The sequence below is a fragment of the Amblyomma maculatum genome, chromosome 11 (assembly GCF_055883805.1).
Source record: "Amblyomma maculatum isolate TAMU_Amacu chromosome 11, ASM5588380v1, whole genome shotgun sequence".
Lineage (NCBI taxonomy): Eukaryota > Metazoa > Arthropoda > Arachnida > Ixodida > Ixodidae > Amblyomma > Amblyomma maculatum.
In genome coordinates this window covers 85573092-85595163 of record NC_139354.1, presented here as the reverse complement: position 1 = coordinate 85595163, position 22072 = coordinate 85573092, and positions in this window count along the sequence as shown.

The following is a 22072-nucleotide window of genomic DNA, read 5'->3' as shown; positions in this document are numbered from 1 at the left end:
ACCGTGTACCCCACTTCTGATTTCGCTGCGTCTACGTTGTAAAATTCAGTGCCCGTCCCGTACTTTTCTTGGATGTATTTGGCCCGCGCCTTCCAGCGCCCTAGGTGGAACAGAGGATGCATATTGCGGAGTAGGGGATTGACTATGAACGAGTCTGACTACCCAGACGGTATAGCCTGTTTTTGTACGAGACCGTCTGGGCTAGTCAGGTTAAGGTCCATAAGAACAGTCTGGTCCGTGCGGGTTGCTGCTAGTCGATTAATCTGGGTGGCGCGTTGGGTGGCAAGGAGTTCTTCGGCTGTATTGTGCCCCCCTAATTGCAAACGTCAATCTGTGGGAATGCTTTGGGGGAGGCCCAGCGTCTTTTGGACTGCGTTTCGCATAATGGCATCAATTTTCTTATAGTCTCCCGTTTTGAGGTGCAAATACGGTGTCGAATACACAATTTTTTTAATGATGAATGCTTGAACCAGGCGCAGAGTGTCTTGTTCGAGCATACCCCTGTTGTTGGTAGGGACCCTGGCTATGATACGCGCAACCTGCAGACTGGTGTTTTTGAGCCGAGTGAGGGCATACACATTATGCCCCTGTCTGTGTTGTAAATCCCTAGACCCCTGATGATTTCCTTCTGTGGTATTGGATCTCCATTGAGGTTGACTTCAACAGTGAGTCTGTGTTGGCGAGAGCTGTGTACTACCAGCAACTCCGACTTTTCGGGGGGCAAGTAAGGCCGCAGTTAGTGGCGTAGGCTTGCACGACTTTTACGGCCTCTTGAAGGCGGCCTTCGATTTCCGCGGTAGAATAGGCCGTGGTTCAAATAGTGTGTCATCCGCATAGAAAGCGTACCGCAGATGCGATACTTGATTGACAAGGGCTCGTAGTTTGATTAAAGCAATGTTGAAAAATAGGGTGGTATAACAGCAGCCTGTGGCGTGCCGCCTGTGCCTAGTTGTATTTGGCTGAGTTGTGCCAGACGGAGGTTGGCGTAGATGGTACGACCATCAAGGAGCTCTTTTACATATGCACAGATTCTTGCATCACAATTGATGTGGCTCACATTTAACAAAATAGAGCGCTGCTTTACGTTATCAAACACCCCCTTGAGGTTAAGAGCGAGAATTGTCCTGAAGAAAAGCTGGTTAGGGGGGTTATGGCTCCTTCCTTAAGCTGGAGGAGTATATCTTGGGTGGATAGGCCAGACCGGAATCCGAACATGGTGTGTGGGTACAAATCATTTTCTTCAAGATATCGGGTCATCTAGATGTGCACCGACTTCTCCATGACTTTCCCTACGCAGGAGGTGAGAGAGATGGGCCGTAGAGTATTAATATTTATGGGTTTGGCACATTTGGGGATAAAGTGCACCTCCGCAGTCTTCCACTCGTCTGGCAGCCGGCCCGTGCTCCCAGTTGTTAATGTAATTTCAAGAGCTGCGTGAGGGCTGCATCGTGAAGATGAGCGAGGAGTCCCACCATGATCTTGTCTTTCCCAGGAGCTGCGCCTCTGCGCGTGGCTAGGATGGTGACCTGTATTCATTTAACGGTGCATTCCACATCTAGTTACTAATTTGGCTGCCCATTATAGGCAGGGAGCGGTTCCGTGTCGACTGCAGATTCTCTTGAGAATGATTTGACAGGGGCATGCAGATGACAAACCACGCAGCCAGATAACCAGTACGCGGACGGTACGGCATATATCATGATAGACGTGGGAGGTGCGCATGGTGTACTGAATTTGTTTTATATGCGGATAGTAGGGCAGGCGATTAAGTGTTTTGTCGTTGGCTGTAATTCAGGCTATGGCGAAGGAAATGAAGAAGTCCCCTTATTTCGGCTCCCATTTGATTTCTAGCGTTTCGAGCTGTGGAAGCTGAATATTCCCCAGATATGCGACGCAAAAACTGAAAAGCACCGGGTGTATGCACGTCATTTCAAGGATGAATTTTTTTCCCTAAAATACTACAGCAGCTATAAAGAAAATGTATTTCTTGATGAAGAAACATGGGCCTCACCTAGTCAAGGGCGTCATACCCACCGTATTTCATCAAACTCAAGAACCTAAAGCTGCTATGCGCTTAGCATCAGGGGATAACATGAAATGGCGTTTTTTATGCAAAAACAATATGAGTATATTAGTGCTCGCTATTCTGGCATGTAGGTGAACGTCAGTGCACACCGTCAGTGCACACTGTAGCGGCCGGTTTCTTTTTTGGAATAAACTTCTAAAATATTCAGAATAGCTTTCAGCGATAGATCTGTATTAAAGTACGTTTGCCCCGGTGTGCGTTTACATGGCCTTGGCTACATAGTCGAAAAACTGCTCACTCTTATTTTGCAAGACACACCTTCAATAATTTATAGCCATACCACGTTGTTCGCTCCGCGGTGAACTATTCTCCTTGGCTACATAGTCGAAAAACTGCTCACTCTTATTTTGCAAGGCACACCTTCAGTCATTTATAGCCATACCAAGTTGTTCGCTCCGCGGTGAACTATTCTCCTTGGCTACATAGTCGAAAAACTGCTCACTCTTATTTTGCAAGACACACCTTCAGTCATTTATAGCCATACCAAGTTGTTCGCTCCGCGGTGAACTATTCTCCTTGGCTACATAGTCGAAAAACTGCTCACTCTTATTTTGCAAGAGACACCTTCAATAATTTATAGCCATACCACGTTGTTCGCTCCGCGGTGGACTATTCTCCTTGGCTACATAGTCGAAAAACTGCTCACTCTTATTTTGCAAGACACACCTTCAGTCATTTATAGCCATACCAAGTTGTTCGCTCCGCGGTGAACTATTCTCCTTGGCTACATAGTCGAAAAACTGCTCACTCTTATTTTGCAAGACACACCTTCAGTCATTTATAGCCATACCAAGTTGTTCGCTCCGCGGTGAACTATTCTCCTTGGCTACATAGTCGAAAAACTGCTCACTCTTATTTTGCAAGACACACCTTCAGTCATTTATAGCCATACCAAGTTGTTCGCTCCGCGGTGAACTATTCTCTTTGGCTACATAGTCGAAAAACTGCTCACTCTTATTTTGCAAGACACACCTTCAGTCATTTATAGCCATACCAAGTTGTTCGCTCCGCGGTGAACTATTCTCCTTGGCTACATAGTCGAAAAACTGCTCACTCATATTTTGCAAGACACACCTTCAGTAATTTATAGCCATACCACGTTGTTCGCTCCGCGGTGAACTATTCTCCTTGGCTACATAGTCGAAAAACTGCTCACTCTTATTTTGCAAGACACACCTTCAGTCATTTATAGCCATACCAAGTTGTTCGCTCCGCGGTGAACTATTCTTCCGCTATATATGGCGATGATATTACCGTCTGGACTGAGGCAGCGGATTACGTAGACAAATATTCTATGAAGACTGAACTTCAGGCTGCCCTTCTTTGTCTTGAAGATACACTAACCAAAATTGGCCTCGAACTCGCACCACATAAAACAGAATTGATTAGTATCGACGGAAAACATAAAACCAACCCCAGAATGCAGATCCATCTTCATACCGGAGGCAACACCATCACCTCCTCAAATGGGCAAATCCGCATTCTTGGCCTGCCTATACCAAGCTGCAACAGCCCCCAGAAATGGGTTCATCAGTTACAACGCCTTTGGCCAGCACTGCTACATACTATTCGTCGCCTGTCCAACCGGCACGGCGGTGCGCGGCAGCATGCCTGCCGTGCGATGGCCAAAGCAGCGGCGGTCGGAAAAATCCTCTATGGCACACCCGTCCTCCAACTGTCGAAGACTGACTTCGCTAAGGTCGAACGCCTTCATCGCGCAACACTACGCACTATTACCGGTCTACCTAAGCACACTCCTATAGCCGAACTTGAGCGTTTGGCCACTCTTCCACCGCTCACTACCATCGTTACCGAGTCACAGACGCGTCATCGAATACGTCTAGAGAACACTGTCCAAGGGCGTCGCCTGCTTGCCTGGGATGAACAGCTTAACGACAAAACGCCAGCCCTATATGCATCTGTTCCCCCTTGGGAGATGCCAGGAGTCACACGCCTCCATCGCCGACCTATAAACCGCAATTTTGTCATTCTCCGGAAGCTCCTCGCTGCCCATCACCGACAAGAGCGAATCCCTGATACGACTGACATATACACCGACGCATCGGTTACAAGCGAATTCCCATCTATGGCCTGGGTATGCGATGACAACCCTTCCCTTTCAGGCGCTTATGCCTGCCATCTACCTCAACGTACCCCTCTTTACGCTGAACTCCTCGCGATTTGGGGAGCCTTGTCAGGAGTGCCTTGCACCGGAACTGGGTCAATACGTATTCTTACTGATTCCTTTGAAGCTTACAAGGAAATCGCTACTCCGGGTTCACAAGAAGCAGCAGCTACGGCTATACAGCGCCTCCTTAAACGCCACCAACTCGCGACCAGAACTGTCGCTATTCATTGGACCCCAGGTCGCTCGGACGAATCAGGGGGCAATGCGGCGGCACACGCCGCGGCTGCCTTGGCAGGTGGGATGTCCACATTTACTTCCCCACCCCCCCGTGCTTCATCCTTATTCGACCTTGGGCGGGCAACTCACCCCTTCTCTTGCCCTTATGCACTATACTCGGACCAGTCTTCGTAGCCTCAGTCAGCATCGCATGCAGGTGGCCACACCAGACCCACCTTTTACGAGAAGAACCCACCTCACCCGAAGTCAAGAAGTATTTTTGAATAAGCTCATCGCCCATGCAGCTTACACGCCACGTATTATGGTCCGCTGGCGTCAGTATACAGAGAAAATGATTACGTGCCCCCACTGTACGACTCTAACCTGCGGCGGCATATCTAATTTACTTTGGGATTGCCCTGCTTTTTCTACTGGACGCCCAGAGATCGAACCCTACCGCCTGAACTACCGTTCCCTTCTAGAAACTGATGCCAACACACAGATGATATTTGCCAAGTATGGCTCGCTTAGTGGCCTGGTTAGAGCAATGTGATTCGAGTGACGACCTAAACAATGAAGATTATGTCTACTCCCCTTTATCCCCATCCATGGCCATGAGCCTTCCCATTCAATAAAGGACATTCAATCAACCAATCATTCTTCTGCCCCTCATGAGGTTGGCGAGAGACTGTATGGCTTCATATCAAGAAATTACCCAATACTTTCGACAAACACGTAGCTTATGCCCTCCGGGATACAAATCGCTCTCGAAGGCGCCGGAGGACACCTGGCGAAAATTACAGATACATTCCTTCCCAAATCCTGTCACCTAAGCCCGTGCATATCCTGCATTAGACACCCCATATTGTAAATTATGCCAACAGAGGGCCAACCTAGACCACATACTGTGGGCCTGTCCACGAGATAGCCCTCCGCGGGATCTGCAGCTCTCCACATGCGAGCAGTGGGAGGCCGCTATGCTCAGCTCTGACACGCAAATCCAACTCCGAGCCATCGAGCGTGCAACCCAGGTCGCCAGAGCCCAAGGACTCCTGGCCACCTAGAGCGTTAGCCCCTGCTGCCTGACTTCTTCCTCGTCAAATAAATGTTTATCATCCTCCTCCTCGCCGCCGATAGTGCATCTACGACTTTGAGGTGCGGGAATTGATTAAACATGCAGATTATGCGCTAGCTGAACGATGTCAGCGCAATTCAAGAACCCTAGGTGGCCGAAAATGATCCAGAACCATCCACTTTGTCCAATGTTCGCCTATGTGAACTCTGAACTTCGCATCGCGTACTGTTTTTCGTATTGCAGTACAACGCTTCCTTCCACACAACGCCAGAGAAAACACAGAGATGTGAAACGCGCTGTCTGCATTGGTACTGGTTATTTTTAATTATACAAAATAAAGGAAAAGAATCTTCACGTTGAGGAAGGAGTCAGCGGAACGCGGCACCTGAACTGTATGAAGCAGGCGAGCGTAACGCGACTGAAAGAGATATATGCCAGCGATGAAGCAGGCAAGCGACGACACCTAAGAGCAGCTTTAATATTTAGACAACGCGATTTCAAGGGCAATGCAGGCGATACGCAAATGCAGCGACAGAAAGCAGACGACAGTCGCAGCGGCAGCAGGGACCCGCCGGAGCGATTGTTTTTGTTGTTGTGGCTGTAGTAAGAAGGAAAGGGAAATGCACGGGCTTGCTACTGGCTCTGTAGCTGAGCCACCTCCGCTGCCTCGTGCGGACAGAAGAGCAAACAGAAGTAAAAAAAAAAAAGAAAAAAGGAAGAGGGAAAGAAAGATGCGCGCCGCAACAACGGCCGTCGTCCACCATCACCGAAGCGATGGCGGGTGCAATGACGGCCCACAACAAATAAAAATTCGGTGGCTGGCTAGCCCCCGCCGCGAGCGGCGTTGGCCCACTGTCCCAACCCCGTAGGGCCAGGCACTGCCACCAGGACCTGCTCGCCGGAGCGGTGGTTCGGCGGCGGCACGCTTCAATAGCGTCGGGGATAAATCCTGCGGAGTGGGCACACCTGTCTGTCTTACTCCGTGGTCGCACTACGCAGCATATAGAAGACCCCGCCGGGGTGGCGCAGTGGTTACGGCGCTCGGCTACTGTTCCCAAGGGCGCGGGATCGAATCCCGGCCTCGGCGGCCGCTTCTCGATGGAGGCGAAAAGCAAGGTGCCCGTGTGCTGTGCGATGTCAGTGTACGCTAAAGAACCCCAGGTGGGCGAAATTGCCGGAGTCCTCCACTACCGCGTCGCTCATAGCCCGAGTTGTTTGGGACGTTAAACTCCACAGACCAAACCAAACCAGAAGCAGAAGTTGTACGCATGCGTCAGCGGCGTTTCAAATTGGTTTACAAGAAAGAAAAAGCGCATTAACCGAGCGGCGAGGAAAATGAGGAAGGTGGAAATGAAAAAAGAAAGAAGTGCCGTAGTCTCCGTGGGCTTTGAACAACCACCACGCAATAGCAGTTTCGTCTCATCGTAATTTAGTGGTCCAAAGTGCTCCCTAGAGATTTTGTTTGCACGAGATTATGGCTAGGGTGTCTAGGGTACACCCCGAGGCACTCTGTACTAGGGAACAACTTTCTGTGGCAATGGAGCCAAAGCTACGGGGGCGGGGCTTTTCGTTACTACGCCGAGTATCTGGAGCCAATGCTTGTACAGCTTTAACAGCTTCCTTGGCTCCCACATGTTCCTTTACGTCGCTGATGACTTATGCAGATAAAGTTGGGACTTAACATCGCGCACGATGTACGCTGTCAAAAACAGACACAAGTTACGAACGCGTTACGGACGCGCGCGGAAATGGGCGGGAAAAAGCGGCAGACGCATTCCATCTGGCCTCGCGTAGGCTGCTTGCGCTTTGCGAGATCGTCGGCAGGTCGCGCAGCCATTGACATGAACGCTGCGTATTAATCTTCCGCTGTACTGACTAGTACTGTATATAAGCCTGATTCAACTATAAGGTGAATTGTTATGCAATAATATACATTCCAGAAAATCACCTACGGAATTTCTAGATACACTATATTCAGGTGCGTAGAGAGCTGGCGCGTTTTTCACGTGCGCATTTTTTCTCTCTCTCGCTTTTCTTCCTGTTTTTTATTTTCTCTTATCCGCACGAGGTAGCCGAGGTGGCTCGGCTGCAGAGCCAGTAGCAGGCCCGTGCAATTTCGTTTCCTTCTTCCGACAGTTGCAACAACAACGACAACAAACGCCGATAATGAAGCAAACATAAGTGCTGATAATGTGTCATCAGTGGAGGTTAACGATCCTCAGTTGACGGAAATTATTCCAGAGCCTTCTGCTATGGCACCTCTTTCTCTCTACTTTCACTTATTTCTTCCTCCTTTTCTTTATGCCGCGATCAGGTGTGCAGTCAAAAGCATGATAGACACTGCGCCATTCCTTTTCTCGGTATCAATGTAAAATTTTATTAATAAGCGTAGAAACCGCGGCAATTGCATACACAAGTTTGTGTTCGTAAATGGTGCAGCATTAAAGAAATCATTAAAATAAACACAGCAACCAGTATTTTGTAGGATATCAAAAGAGATATCGCTAGACATTCGCTTCGGTAGCTCGGAGCCTTTCTATAGCGTTCAGATTGAGTTCCTGGTTGCCTGTCCCAAATGAGCATTTCCGAATAACACATCTAGACAATACTAGAATGGCAGTGTGATGGCCGTCTGATTGGCTGCTTTGACCAAATAAGTTATCTTGCGCTTCTGGTAGGCTAAGAGATAATGTGAAAATTACGTGTTTTTAAACATGTCATTGTGATACACGCAGAAGAAGCACCGCACTCTTGTTTAGTCCGAGGACTTTTTCTCTTGAGTGCCGTGCGCATGTTTTTTTTTTCGAATGTGTAGTTATAGAACGATGTTGCGGCTCGCCTATAGGATGCCTAACGTCCGCATGAACCCCGGCGTCAGGCGCCGGCGCAACCGTTTTGAACACCTTGTGTGCATTGTGGTTCTGTTTGTGTTGTGGCGTCGCAGTCCCGGCCAAGCAATGTACCCAGCCTTTGTGAGGCTGCGTCATGTGACAGTTAGAAACGGACGGCGAGACGCGGTTTCTGCGGCGCTGGCACACGCGCTTCTATATTGTACGGGGAAGCAGACTTGAGATGCCTGTCGTCCTTTATTAGAACCCTCTCCGTTTATATTGTTTTCTCCTCTCTGGGGAATCACGGTTTTATTGCGAAAGGAATACTACTTTCACTTTCAAGCCTTTGCGGTGCGACGGCGGTGCACATGAAATGACCTTTCGCATGACCTCTGTTTGACGTCATGCCTCAAAGCTGGGCGACCAATTCGCGCCGTCCCTGAGAGACGGCTGAGCGCATGAACGGCGGCCTAACTCCCGCTCTCTCCGCCAGCAGCGCCACAGGTGTTTTGACGTCACGCCTCAAAGCTGGGCGACCAACTGGTGCCGTCCGTGAGAGATGGCGGTGCGCTTGAACGGCGGCCTAACTCCCGCTCTCTCCGCCAGGAGCGCCACAGGTGTTGTGACGTTATACAGCTGCATGACAGTAGCATTGATAATGGCGGATATTAATAATGAAGAGAGCAAACGTAATGCACCGTATGCAGCACCAAAACTCCAGCTTTCGCATTTCTGCTTTGTAGATTCCATAGTGCTCTCAATTGTTTTCGCTTTATTATGGATATGCAACCTATAGTGTTTTGTAAAGCGCTTTGGTTTGTGAGTAATGTGCGTTTTTGTATGTATGTATGTATGTATTTACCCAATAAATTCTATTTTCGGTCACTTCAGGGGCCCTTTAGCCGCCGCCGTACTGTTTATGGACCCAATGTGTGTACTTGGCGTGCTGTTGAGCCACTGCCGAGAGATCCTTGCGCGCGCTGGGAAAGCAAGGGAATTTGTCTTCGTCTGGACAAAGCGACCATCACTGGCGGGGGTTTAAATACGCTATTTCTTTCTAAGAGGAAAATTCTGGCGAGGGGTAAAATGGGTGAGAAGAAAGTAGGTCTAAGAGTGTGGAGGGGGAGGTTGGAAGAGATGAAAGTAGGTCATGGAGGGCAAAATATATAAAAATATAGAAAAAATGTTTCGTCAGTATGTATTTCTCAGCCGGAATCAGGTATCTGCGACCTGAAAAAGAAATAAAAGCGGCTGTGCCAGGGAAAACTACAATGCAATGTGGATAATTATAGTCACCACTTAACCAAGTTTGGTGCAGATACAGCTTTCTTAAAAAGGAACAGGCTTTGCAAAGCCCTGATAAGCAATATATCTGCTGGTGAACAGTTCTTAAAACTTTCCGAAAAGGGGAGGGGTGGAAGAAGGACAAAGAAAGAGAATAATAACCACACAGTCAACCCACCCGATAGAGGAACCTAACTGATAGAGCATAGAGGAACGTTTACAGGGGGCAGACATCGTAGTGTTCTACGTGGCCGAAAGGAGTCCCGCGTGCTCCCCGCAAAAATCCAAACATTCCATGTTTAACTCAAAAGCGGTGCAGTGCAAGCGTTGCTTAGGACTTTCAAATTAAGGTAGATGAGAAAACCGTACCAAAAGTCCAGCAAATAAGATTCCCTGGACTTTTTATTTAAGAGGACGGAGATAACGACGAAGCTATAAAAAACCTCGCTAAACACGCAATGCAAGTAACAGGGGACATTCAGGAGGATCATAAAAAAGTCACTACGACACACCGCTCCTCAAGATCAGCACTAACAAAAAGTTGATGCCTGGGCGCCGCCATCTTCATTTTATGGTGGCGCCCCGTATGAGCCTAACAGGGAAAGTCCGCGCAGATTCCACGACAACATCCCGGGCTGTGCATGCGCCATTGGTGCTGTGATAGCGGCAGTGTACAATAGCTACTGCACGCTGCTCGTGAAAGCTGTCCGGCATCGTGGTACTGCTTTGTGCTTTGTTTGAGTGCGACAGCAAACCGTAGCACCCGTTTTGCATGGCTGAAGCTGTTAATAGAGGGTTTACAAAAGTACGTCCGGCAACCGTGAGCGGCACGCTGATCCCGCGCTGGCCGCCATAGTTTGTTCGCTCCATCCGTTCGCTTCGTGTCCGTCCGTCAGCGCTCGCCGTTCTGTTCGCGCTTTTCACGTTTTAACCTAGTGTGCTGTGCTTGGACCTCTCTTCGGTCCCTGGCGGTTTCTGTTAGCGACGCCTAGAAGCGTATTTTGACAGCCGAGACATGGCGGGGCCCACCGGCCGCGCTGCCGAGCGCAGTTACAAATTGCTCTACGAGTCGTGCATGGGCCCCTCGGCAATCCGCAGCGTCATCCCTATCCAGGTACAGTATCCAGAGTTCTGTAATATGCATTTTTTTGTCTGTGCGCCTTTGCTGTTTACTTAAACGCTTATGAGAGATCATCGCGAGTTTGTTTGCTTGGTTTGCGCAATCACCGTCGCTCATCCCACTGGAAGATTCTTGGTTGGTGAAATGAGCGAGGATGCATTTTATTTTATTATAAAAGGATCGCGTAATTTGACGTAAGTTGGACTGGCGCTTAACACTTTCCTTCCCATGCCGTCGACGCAGTAGTTGGCATCAGTCTCGGAAATAATCGGGGGCTGCGTAAAAAAAATGTGCCATGGTAATTTGTGCTTCCAGTGATTGAATATTGATTGGTGTGGGATAGGCGATGACGAGCTAAATATTTGTAATTAATTGATCAACTGATGCAATAAAGAAACGAAAAAAATTGGAAAATAAGGGTTTAAAGGTGTCAGAATGAAAAGCCAGTGCTTGGTGATGCTAAGGAAGAAAATTTAGAATGTGTAATTGATTAATTGAAATAATTGAAGAATGTGTTCAAAAGCCGACTGTTGCTGACTCATGCGTATTGGTGTCTAAAAATATAAAACGTCAAATAAAATAAAAATTAATAAAGAAATGATAGAAATATAACATAACATACGTAACAGAAATATAACATACATAACAACATATAACATACTACACTTGTGTGTAGTATGTTACTTTTGATGAATTTATATTTCACTGCATTGTATTCCTTTCGCCCCTCCTGCTAGGGCCCAGTTAGGGCTTGCAGTAATTGATTAAATAAAATAAATAAATAAATAAATAAAAGAGCTAAAATATAACACGTGAAGAAAGTAAACATGGTGCGTGTGTGTGTATGAGAGATACACTATCGCGTTATACCTTTAACGGCGGAGCTTAAGTGACCCCATCATTTTTCTATAACGATATGATATAATATAAATCTGATTTTATGAACACAGCCAGTTCCACAAAGCACAAACACTTCGCAGTGATGTGAGTTGACTTTTCAAATTTATTTTCGTTTCAGCCGAGTTCCTCCTCCTCCGAGTTTCTCGAAGCTTCCAATGTCAGCGCTTTCATATGAGATTACGCTTCAAATGTTTACTTTCTGACAAAGGGAATAAACAAGAAATCGACATATTTAAAAATTCCAGTGAATTTCAGGTAGCTGTGAATTAGCGAACCATCGGGTGACTCGAAAAAACACACAAAAGTGAAGCGCACGCTTCGTTATTTTATCGGCCACGCTGGCAGGTATAAAACCTGAGCTGCGCGCACTGGACATGGACCGGTCGAATCGGACTGCACGTGAGCATGTTACAACACACTAGTGGGATGTCATCTTTTCCTGCTTTCCTAGACGCCGCGGGTTTGGCAGCCGCTTGCTTTTGCAGCTTGAAACACGCACCTCGGGCGCACTAGACAACCGCATTGCTCTCTGCACCAAGCACTACCATTTTGTACGACTGTGAAAAGTAGTTTCGGTAATATTGTCCGTGTCGTAAATCCAATACACAATGGTAAATGCAACCTACGTACAAAATGTTTCAAAGAACGTATTGGCACAATAGCGTTCGTTATACATGCATTGCTCCTTCTCCAGTGTCCTCCATCGCAGCATAAGCTTATTCTTCAAGTTCACAAGGTTCCATAGCGCGCAAAACAACCTTGCTGTTTTAGGTGATAGCACATTCTGTGAGCTAGCTCCCAGTCAGAGGGACGTGCAGTAATGCTTTACATGATGCAAGTGACCCTTCTAAAGCCGATTAGGACTGCAAACCAACAGTCGCATACACGCGTATACCTTGATTCCGTGCGCGTCTACGACGGTGCGCTGGCTGCAGAAGGGCACGCAACAACATGCTGGCATCATTCCGAATAGAGCTTGGAGCTAACAGCGACTGCTGTGATGTTAAAAGATGAAACAATCGCCTGTGAGCAATCCAATGCACCTTTCGGTGCATGCACGGGTTCTACGAAGGCGCACGTTGACAGCGTACTCGATGGGAGGCGCGGGCGGACTGAGCAAAAGATGGCTGCCGCGCACAGTTTCTGCTTCTTTCACTAGATGGCGCTAACTTTTGTAAAGCCTCTATTGTCACCAGGAGTAGCGGCCACGGGGGCTGCGAAGGACTGAGCTCCGCTTTCGTAGGCCGAACTTTCGCTACGATGAGAGTCTTAGTTAATCACGACAATGTCTCTGTTTTATGTTATAATTCGCAATTCTAATGATAACGGTAGACACAAACGCACAACGAATAAACCGTACCGACAGGCTTCGAAAGCAGGATTTACTACAAGATATGCTTTCCAATTATTGCCGCTCTGATTGCGACCGATTTCATGTCTTGTATTTTCCTTCGACAGTGTCTACTCGATATTGCGCTGCCTTCGTATCCCATTAAAGGATTTGAGGCTTGTTATACAGGGGCAGCGTGCGCCACGATTACAATGCTAACCGCTGCTGTCGCAAATCAAGCCTGGCGAGTTTTGGCGTTTCTGGCGCGCCGGAGCCGGAGTGCGAAGAGCGTATGACGGAGCTTTCTCGCTTCAACAACTTACTTTTTACATTAAATTACTTTTCAAGAACCACAGATAAAACAAGCTGTGTCTAGAGTACTGTCCGATGGTGTTCTTATTCAGCCTCGGAGTATGCACGACTGCACGGCAACAGCGCAGTCCCGTAGTGTCTTTGCAGCATTGAACTGAACGTCGAAAAACGCGCGGTCTCAGCTGCACCATTCAAGTAAACGACAAGTTCCAAACACAGCAGCGGATGCCGCGAGCTTACCAAAGCGCGCCGCTCGCTGTCGCGGCGGACGACGACGCTCTCGCCGTGCGCTATTAGCTTAACATAACAGCAGTCTTGAACATAACATAACTTAAACATAACAGCAATCACTTTCAATGAGGACCCTTGGGTGGCCTGTGCAGTATGTCTATAGCCTCCTGTCTCACTTTTTTTCATGGAAGGGGATTACAGAATGGTTAGTGCTACCATCCTACCAAATATGTTTTTACCACATTATTTGAAGCATCCTTAGAAAGTTATAAGTGTGAACCGCACTCTCCTCCAAATGTGTGAAAACTATCTTTGACATGGCAGTGTTACAAATTTGGAAAAGACACAAGTTAAGTTTAGCTAATTTTACATCAGTGTATTTACTATCAGAATGGAAGGATTGTGCAACTGGCTCAAGTGGATTGAGTGTCTACTTTATGCAGAAGTTAGGATTGAGTTACGTGGTGGTGCCTACTTTAAGCAGAAGTTGCGACTGAGTTACGTGGTGGGCACTTTTTTTTGGCAGATGTCAGGGTCGACTCCTGTGAATCACAATTGCAGCGTCTCGTTTTACCTGGCTTGATAACATGAGAGCTCTAGATCAAACACTGCACCAAGGAGACTGAAGGCAAGCCCAACTTCCATAAAAGAAGGCACCCAATGCGTCCAGTAACACAGCAGCTGCTTGCTCCCTCCTCACATTAAAAAAAACCCCGTGAACTCGTTTTGTCTTTTTCTCCAGACTTGAGTACTACAGTACGAGAAAGACTGTTTTGAGGTGCTCGAAATTGGTCACAGTGGAATTTTTCAGCCTTCCAGGGCTATTCCATAGCATGAACTAAAAGCGATCTGCTTAGTTGCAAGTTCCAGGGCGCTGCTTAGCAAGTTGAAGAACCAAAAGGAGCAAAAGGAAATGGAGCAAATAAAGCACAATCTTTCATAGATGAACCGCTGGTTTTTCGCACGGTGTTCTATTTCCTCTGGACGCTGTTCCTTTTATAATGAAACTATTATGGACATACATTAAAAGCTTCATTCAAGAATTTATTGTTCACACATGCCATGCAGAAAAGTTGGACTGCAGTCACATTGCGATGAAAAATAATGTCTTAGTCTTCTCTTTCATTCAACTTACCTTACTTGCACCCCACCATCTAAGTATGCAATCGATTTGGGAGCAAACCGGATGACCAAGTTGTGAAGAGATTCAAAAGAAGATGTTTGGGCTTTGGGAAACAGTTGTCAAATATCCTTCAAAAACTGGGAGCTCAGCTTCTTGAAAGCACATGAATCTGTTAAAAATATATACATATAAACATATATACATATAAATATTTGGCTGATGAGCTGCAGTATTGGTGTGTATTCTAGTCAATCCTAGATGCTGAACCTGCTTACAGCCGCTGCGTTGCAGCTAAAAACAATTTTACCATCATATACATAATAAGACCCCAGGTCTTGAACTACTATTTTACTGTGAAAAGAAATCTAAGAGATGTCGATCAAACATGCTGCACTTTGTCTTCTTTAAAATTGTCAGTGTAGGACAGTATGGAAATTCCCATTGTATTTGTGTTCCATATTTGCATGTACAACCAAGCGGCCTCGGTATTAAAATATATTGCAGTCTCAGCACTCAAATTTAAATTATATTGTTTCTTCACTTCATTATGTGTTTCTTTCTCGGCTATGTCATATGCGAATTTGCTGTCATGTGCAGGTGTGTAGATAGTTTTTTCCGTGAAGTGCTATTTCCATTAAAAAGATAAAGAAACGATCGCCCATTTCGACCTCTCTCATATCGAGAGCCAAGAGCGAGAAAGAGTTGACAGTCTTCTTCATCGTTACTCTGATGTATTCGCTGATTGAAAGCTGGACTTGGGAAGGTGCGGAGTGATTAAGCCCCGCATTTTCACCGACCACTCACTGCCAGTGTACGAAGGGGCCTATATGATCCCTTACTCCCATAGAGAGGAAATGGATAGGCAGGTCCAGGAGTTGATAGAGAAAGACATTGTTGAGCACTCCAAATCTCCGCGTGGAGCGCCGGCGCTTCTAGTTGAGAAACCCAACGGTTCATTTCAATTGGTAATAGATTACCGGCGATGGAATTCCGTTAAGATGATAGGCCCCTACCCGCTGCCACAAGTACAGGAAACCCTCGCGCAGCTAGAGTCGGCAAAGTGTTTTACGGTTGTCGACCTTGAATGAGGGTTTTGGCAGATCGAAATGGATCCGCAGGATGTCAAGAAAACCGCCTTTAACACCGCATCTGGCCATTTTCAATAGAGACGCATGCTAATGGGACTCGTTAACAGCCCTGCCATCTGAAAGAGAACCACGAACGTAATTTGGCTGGTATGCTGGGAAAGAAGTGCTTCATCTACATGGGCGATACATCATTTATAGCAACACATTTGCTGAGCACTTGGAGGCAGTCGAGGAGGTGCTGATCAGATTGCGAGCTGCTGGCTTAAAATTGAAATCTTCGAAGTGCCAACTTCCGCAGCAGCAGATCAGATACCTTGGACATATTGTTTCGGCGGACGGAGTAAAACCCGAACCAAGTAAACTAAGTAGCGTTCATGACTTGCCGAGGCCAACCAGAGTTCGAGGTGTGCGTGATTTTCTTGGCTTAGTCGGATATTACAAAAAGCATGTTCGAGACTGCCTGTATCGCGAAGCCACTGAATGCATTAACTGCAAAAACACCCAGTTACTATGGACGAACGAGACACAGAAGGCGTTAGAAGAGTTAAAAGAATAACTAGTAATCGCCCCATTTGCTGAGATACCCTGGCTTTAGCAGACCCTTTATTGTGGCGAGCGACGCCTCCAAGTTTGCCGCAGGTGCGGTGCTATCTCAGAACTTTCACGGCAGGGAGCATCCAATCACGTCCGCAAGCAAGCAATTCAGCTTAGTCGACCAGCGTTACAGTGCCATTGAGTGCGAGTGTCTTGCGGCAGTTTGGGCACTTTCATTGCTATCTCTACGGTAGGAGGTTCATGTTAGAGATCGACTGCCAGCCCCGGAAGTGGCTGCTAAATGTGAAATACCCAAGCTCGCGCCTCGCGCGGTGAAATCTGCAGCTTCAGGAATACGATTACGAGATAGAACACAAACCAGGTAAGGTGCATACTAACTAGGACGCATTAAGTAGAAACTTGGTTCGTGCCATCAGTGAGATTTGTCCGGCCTTAGGCATGGAAGATCTCCGCACTGAACAGCGCGAAATGACAAAGCACTGGACAAATTCTTTCGTGCTGCTTCGGGGGTGATCCCCCAGGACCCGAACAATGCTTATTTGGTGCACAACCAAGGGACACTGCGAAAGCGCACATGGCCTACTCGGCCAGGCAGAAAGGCTGGCCAGGTATGGGGAAGGGTTGTGGTTCCAAGGTCGCTAGTACCCCACAAATTGAGGGTTTTTCATGATGCTTCGTACGCGGGCTACTCTGGAGTAGCGAAGACACGGAGAAGGTTGGAGAGCTACTACTATTGGCAAGGCATGCGTTCTGATGTGTGAGACTACTACGCTAACTGCCAATCTTGCCTAGAAATAAAGACCCTGAAAAACCGCAGGCCAGCTACCCTTCAGGAATTTGAGGATGTGTCGACGCCTTTTGAAAGCGTGGGAATGGATATCATGGGCTTACTTCCAACAACGATGACAGGAAACAAATATGTACTGGTGCGTGTGGATCACTTGACGAAATACGTTCAACAAACGACACTGCCTTACGAAAACGCAGAAACCGTGGCGCGCGCCTTTGTAGAAGCGGTCGTTTTGCGGCATGGCGTTCCAAGGCACCTGTTAACGGATCATGGGTTACATTTTCTCTCGACATTGATGAAAGATGTCTATCGGCTTCTTGGGATTGACAAAAGGCAAACAACCCCTTACCACCAGGCTTGTAACGGCGCTGTGGAGAGGCTTAACCAAACCGCAAGCAAACTATTGTCCCACTACGTTTTGTGAGGTCAGCGTGATTGGGATTTATGGATACTGTTTGCTGTCCTCGCCTGTAACACGGTGGTACATGAGAGCTTGGGTGACTGGCCTTTTTACCTTTTATTTGGCTGCGACCCAGACACGCCAAATGCGGTGGTGGACGGAGAGCGACGGATGTCATACGGGTCACTGGAGGATTATCGAGCAGAACTAACCTCCATATTGCAGGTGGCTCATGACGTGATAGCGGAAGCATTACGGGAAGCAGCCAACAGGAGGAAAAGGCAGTACAGCGCCAGGGCTAAGGCGGTACTATTCAGGGTGGGAGACTGCCTATGCTTAGGGTGTGTGCAGGTACAGGCAGGACTCGCCCGTAAGTTGACCTCTAAATGGAAAGGACCATACCGCTTATTAGAGCAGCTCTCTGCAGTCAATTTCAGGATTCGGTTGATCGCAGGTGCAATGACGGCTATGGTTCACGCTAACCGACTAAAGCAAGCACCAGCCTACTCGTTTCTTGCCGACACGGTTGCCTCACGGGAACAAGAGGGGGAGAACGAGCAGCCAGGGTTGGGCCAGACACTTCGAAACATTATCTTTGATATCGATACTAGATACTCCGAAAAATTGTATTTCCGATGCCGATGCACGATACACGATCGAAATCCAGCCTACTCGTTTCTTGCCTACACGGTTGCCTCACGGGAACAAGAGGGGGAGAACGAGCAGCTAGGGTTGGGCCAGATACCTCGAAACATTATCTTCGATATCGATACTCGATACTCAGAAAAATTGTATTTTCGATGCCGATACACGATACACGATCGAAATCGAGTTTCGATTCAGATACTCGGTACTATATCGTTGATACTTCGATACATCACTGAAATTCTAACATAATAAAGGTTGTAATACGAGTAGCGGCATTAGGAAATCTTACCGTGCCTTCTGGAATCTTTACAGAATTCCTATGGTATAGTTTTTCTCAAAGGGGCGATTACGCCAGCACAGATTTATTGTTTGAGCAGCTGTCCTTCTCAGAACTTCACATTCAGTTGAAGCCGTGGTTACAGTTAAGCGATTGCTTCCGCGAACAGCTTAGCGATAAATTTTTTGCACTACGGTAATGCTCTTGTAAACCGACCTGTGAGCACTTGGCTATACATACAATTACAAAGGTGCAACCTGCGTGCGCTTGAAGAACTGGCAGTTATATTGCCATTAGTGTGATAAAATACTTTTGAAGTTCTACATATTGGTAAAAGCTAGAAGGAAACAAGCAAAATAAAATGGCTGAACGTTATTTAGTTCGGAAAGAGCGCGATGTGGGCGTGCTAAAAGCGACGCTAATGAGAAACGCCTCTCTACATACGCACACGAGCACACTGCAGGGTTGTATTAGATGATGGTTGGTTGGTTGGTTTGTTGGGTTTAACGTCCCTAAGCGACTCAGGCTATGAGAGACGCCGTAGTGGAGGACTCCGGAAATTTAGACCACCTGGGGTTCTTTAACGTGCACTGACATCGCACAGTAGATGAAGACGACTTTTATCAGCATGTAAGTGTGAACCATAGCCGTGTTTACTTGAGCATACTGGAGGCAGCTAGGAAACTGGTGGTTCACTAGCGTCGCTGGAGAACCATGGCTGGTTGTATATAAAATGTAGAAGTCCTTTTTTTTTAACTGAAAGTGGCTAATGTGGCGTTAACCAATTCGCATATTTCAAAAAGTAAAGTTTCTTTTTGTTTTAAGATAGATATATTTTTACAAGTTTTATTCACGGTTTGCTCAAATGGTGTTCGCGAAAACATTGGTTGACGTCGCATAAAAGTGTGATGGAAAATTGCATTCATACCTTTCATGTTATGCATTTCATAAAATTGTGGATATAATATTTTTTCTAGAAAAAAATTCAATTGAAAGCCTATGCGGTTAGAAATGATGAATTTGTTTTCCGTCAAATGCCGTAACTACAAGAGCCTGGTCAGCCGACTGCATTGTGGCGGATTGAGGCCTTAGAAGCTTGTGTTCTTGCCGCCAAGCAGAGCCGGCACGCGGAGCCCAGGCGTTTTGGGTTGTGCATAATTTAGCGCCTCCGACAGTACACTGAGGGCACTGCTTGACGAGAATTAAACACAGCAGAGGCGGGGGGCGGATTGCAAAGGGTGGGAAGAGCGGGTACAGCAGTGCGCATGATCCCTACTGCGTGCTCGCCTTGCCTTTCTGCTTTGTTCATATCTCTGTTAGTATGTTAAAGGCTTAGCTGCTTCGTGGTACGCACTCGGTGCTCAAAAGTAAAGCTCTTCGTGAGCACCTACTTACCATTGTCTCCTTCAGCTTTAGAGAAAGAAAATCTGGAAATGGTAGTTGACGTTGAGGGGTGGGGGCATTTGTAAGGAATTCAGGTGGTACTAAAAGCCGAGCTGTCTCAGAGCCTGTACTACCGTCTTAGCGAGCGCCGTCAACCCAAAGTCTCACAGCGATTTCATTATTGGAAGTTTTCTTTAGTGTCGAGTATCTTCAAATTACACGATATTTTAAAAATGTATTTTCGATACCAATACTGCGATGCTTTCATTTTTCTGCACTGGGGAAAGAGCAGCCGGCGTAAAAACTGTAGTCCCTGTGATAACCTGGAAAACGTTCTTCAGTCGTAGCTCGGTGGCACCCTTTGCGAGGAGTAGGCATTGCAATCGGCCGAAACTCTAACGCAGATAACATTGCAACAAGCAATGCCAGCTGGCCGGATCCCTCTCTCTCTCTCTCTCTCTCCTTTGAGCTGCTAGGTACCACCTTCGTAACCGAGTGGATGGCCCAAAACTCCCTAGCTAACAGCTACAAAGGATGAACCTTACAAAAATGAGCATTGACAAAGAATTGACAGGTGTGGAGAACTTGTGCAGTCAACAGCTTCCACACAGGTTGTTGACTGTGGTCAACAAGTGTAAACAATATGAAAATTTACCTTTAGTCGACAGTGTAGGTGTTGACTAACATTTGTGTACAGTTTGTTAACCATGTTTTGACCTAACTAAATATATATAGTTCTTGACTAACATGTGTATAAATTTTGTTAATTATGAGGCGCGCGCGATTGACTGGCCGAAAGATATACGGATGATTTTTGAAAATTCTCAGGGAGACCTTAGTTCATAGTTTGACTCCGTTAGCTTTTTTTCTTGCTAGTGATTTTGCACTTGCTTCCTTTAGTGATTTTCGTCTGCTGATGAGTCTGCTTCCATGTGTATTTCATTTTACCCATCTGGCACAAAAAAACAAAAACGCGTTGCAAATAATAATAGATGTTGAGGATTTCTCTCATTTTACTTACGCAAAAAATAATAGAATCAGTTTCAATGCGATAGCCTGTTAACAAGTAAATGATCGTTTATTATGTTGAGAAAAAAATTGAGCTCCTGAAAAGGTGGCTCTGGATGGATGGAATATAGGAGCATCCCCTTCGGAACGGGGTGGTAGCGGTAGCTATCATGCTCATTTCCCCCCCTATATCTTAATTATTGATTTATATTGGTTAACTAAACCGTCATTCTATTTCTTAAATTTTTTGTTTCTACATTACTAACATTATGTAACTTCTCTGCTTTTAAGCCATCAATCTTCCTGTCGTTTTTTGCTAGTTTCCACCGCCGGTTTATTCACCCGGTCACTGTTATCTCTAAACCCCAGAGCTTCAGGAACAGGGATTGCGCCTGCATCAACTTCTGGATAGATACACCCTCTTGACTAAGGCCCTTCCATGGAGGCCGTGACGTCACGCCAGTTGCCCTCGCTACCCCGGACGCTGCTTTCGGCCGCCTAGCGTTCGCAATGAAAGTGACACCCAGGTGCGCGTTTGTTGCAAGTTTTTTTGCGTTCGGTAATTATTAAGGGAGCTTGACTAAGACTCGAGTTTAATTTTTTCGCACCACTGAGGTATGCACCGCTAATGTCTAAGGTAGATTTTAGACTTGTAAACAGTGTTCTGAAATAGAGTCGCAAATGCTTTTCTACAAATAGTTTTATTGACAGGAAGGGTTGGAAGCGGCTTTCTTGCTTGACGTCTTCATTTTTCTGTCCGCAGCTTTTTTTTGCGCTGCACTTTGAATATGATCGTTTCTCATTTTACAAAATTTGTTCAAAGTAACGTTTGTTGCGGCACGCACTACATGCCGCACTAGAGTTTCTGGTGTGTGACCATTACAGGTTTCCAAGGCGGCATCTCGCAGAAATGAAAGCCTACGGGGCTAGGCTGCCACCGAATTTGTATCTTGTAGGCCGTCATTTCACCCGCCACCGCATAGGTAGTGGACAACGGCATGGCCCACCGGGGCTGGGACTGATTCAAGTAAGCTGTGCAGTACGTGTAAATAGGTGGTAAGGCATTGGACACCAGATGAAACCTGTCACTGTCAACTGTCAAAGTCTTTCCTGTTGCTGCATCAATGTGTGATAGCCTCTTCATTAGGTCTTTCTCTTGGAAGTGAAGTTCACGAACTTGCGCAACGTATGAAAAATGTGTAGTCACTTAATGCCGGTATATGGACACACTATTACATAACTTGCGTGCTATTAAGCAGTCCAGCACAGTACTGCATACTTCTGTTC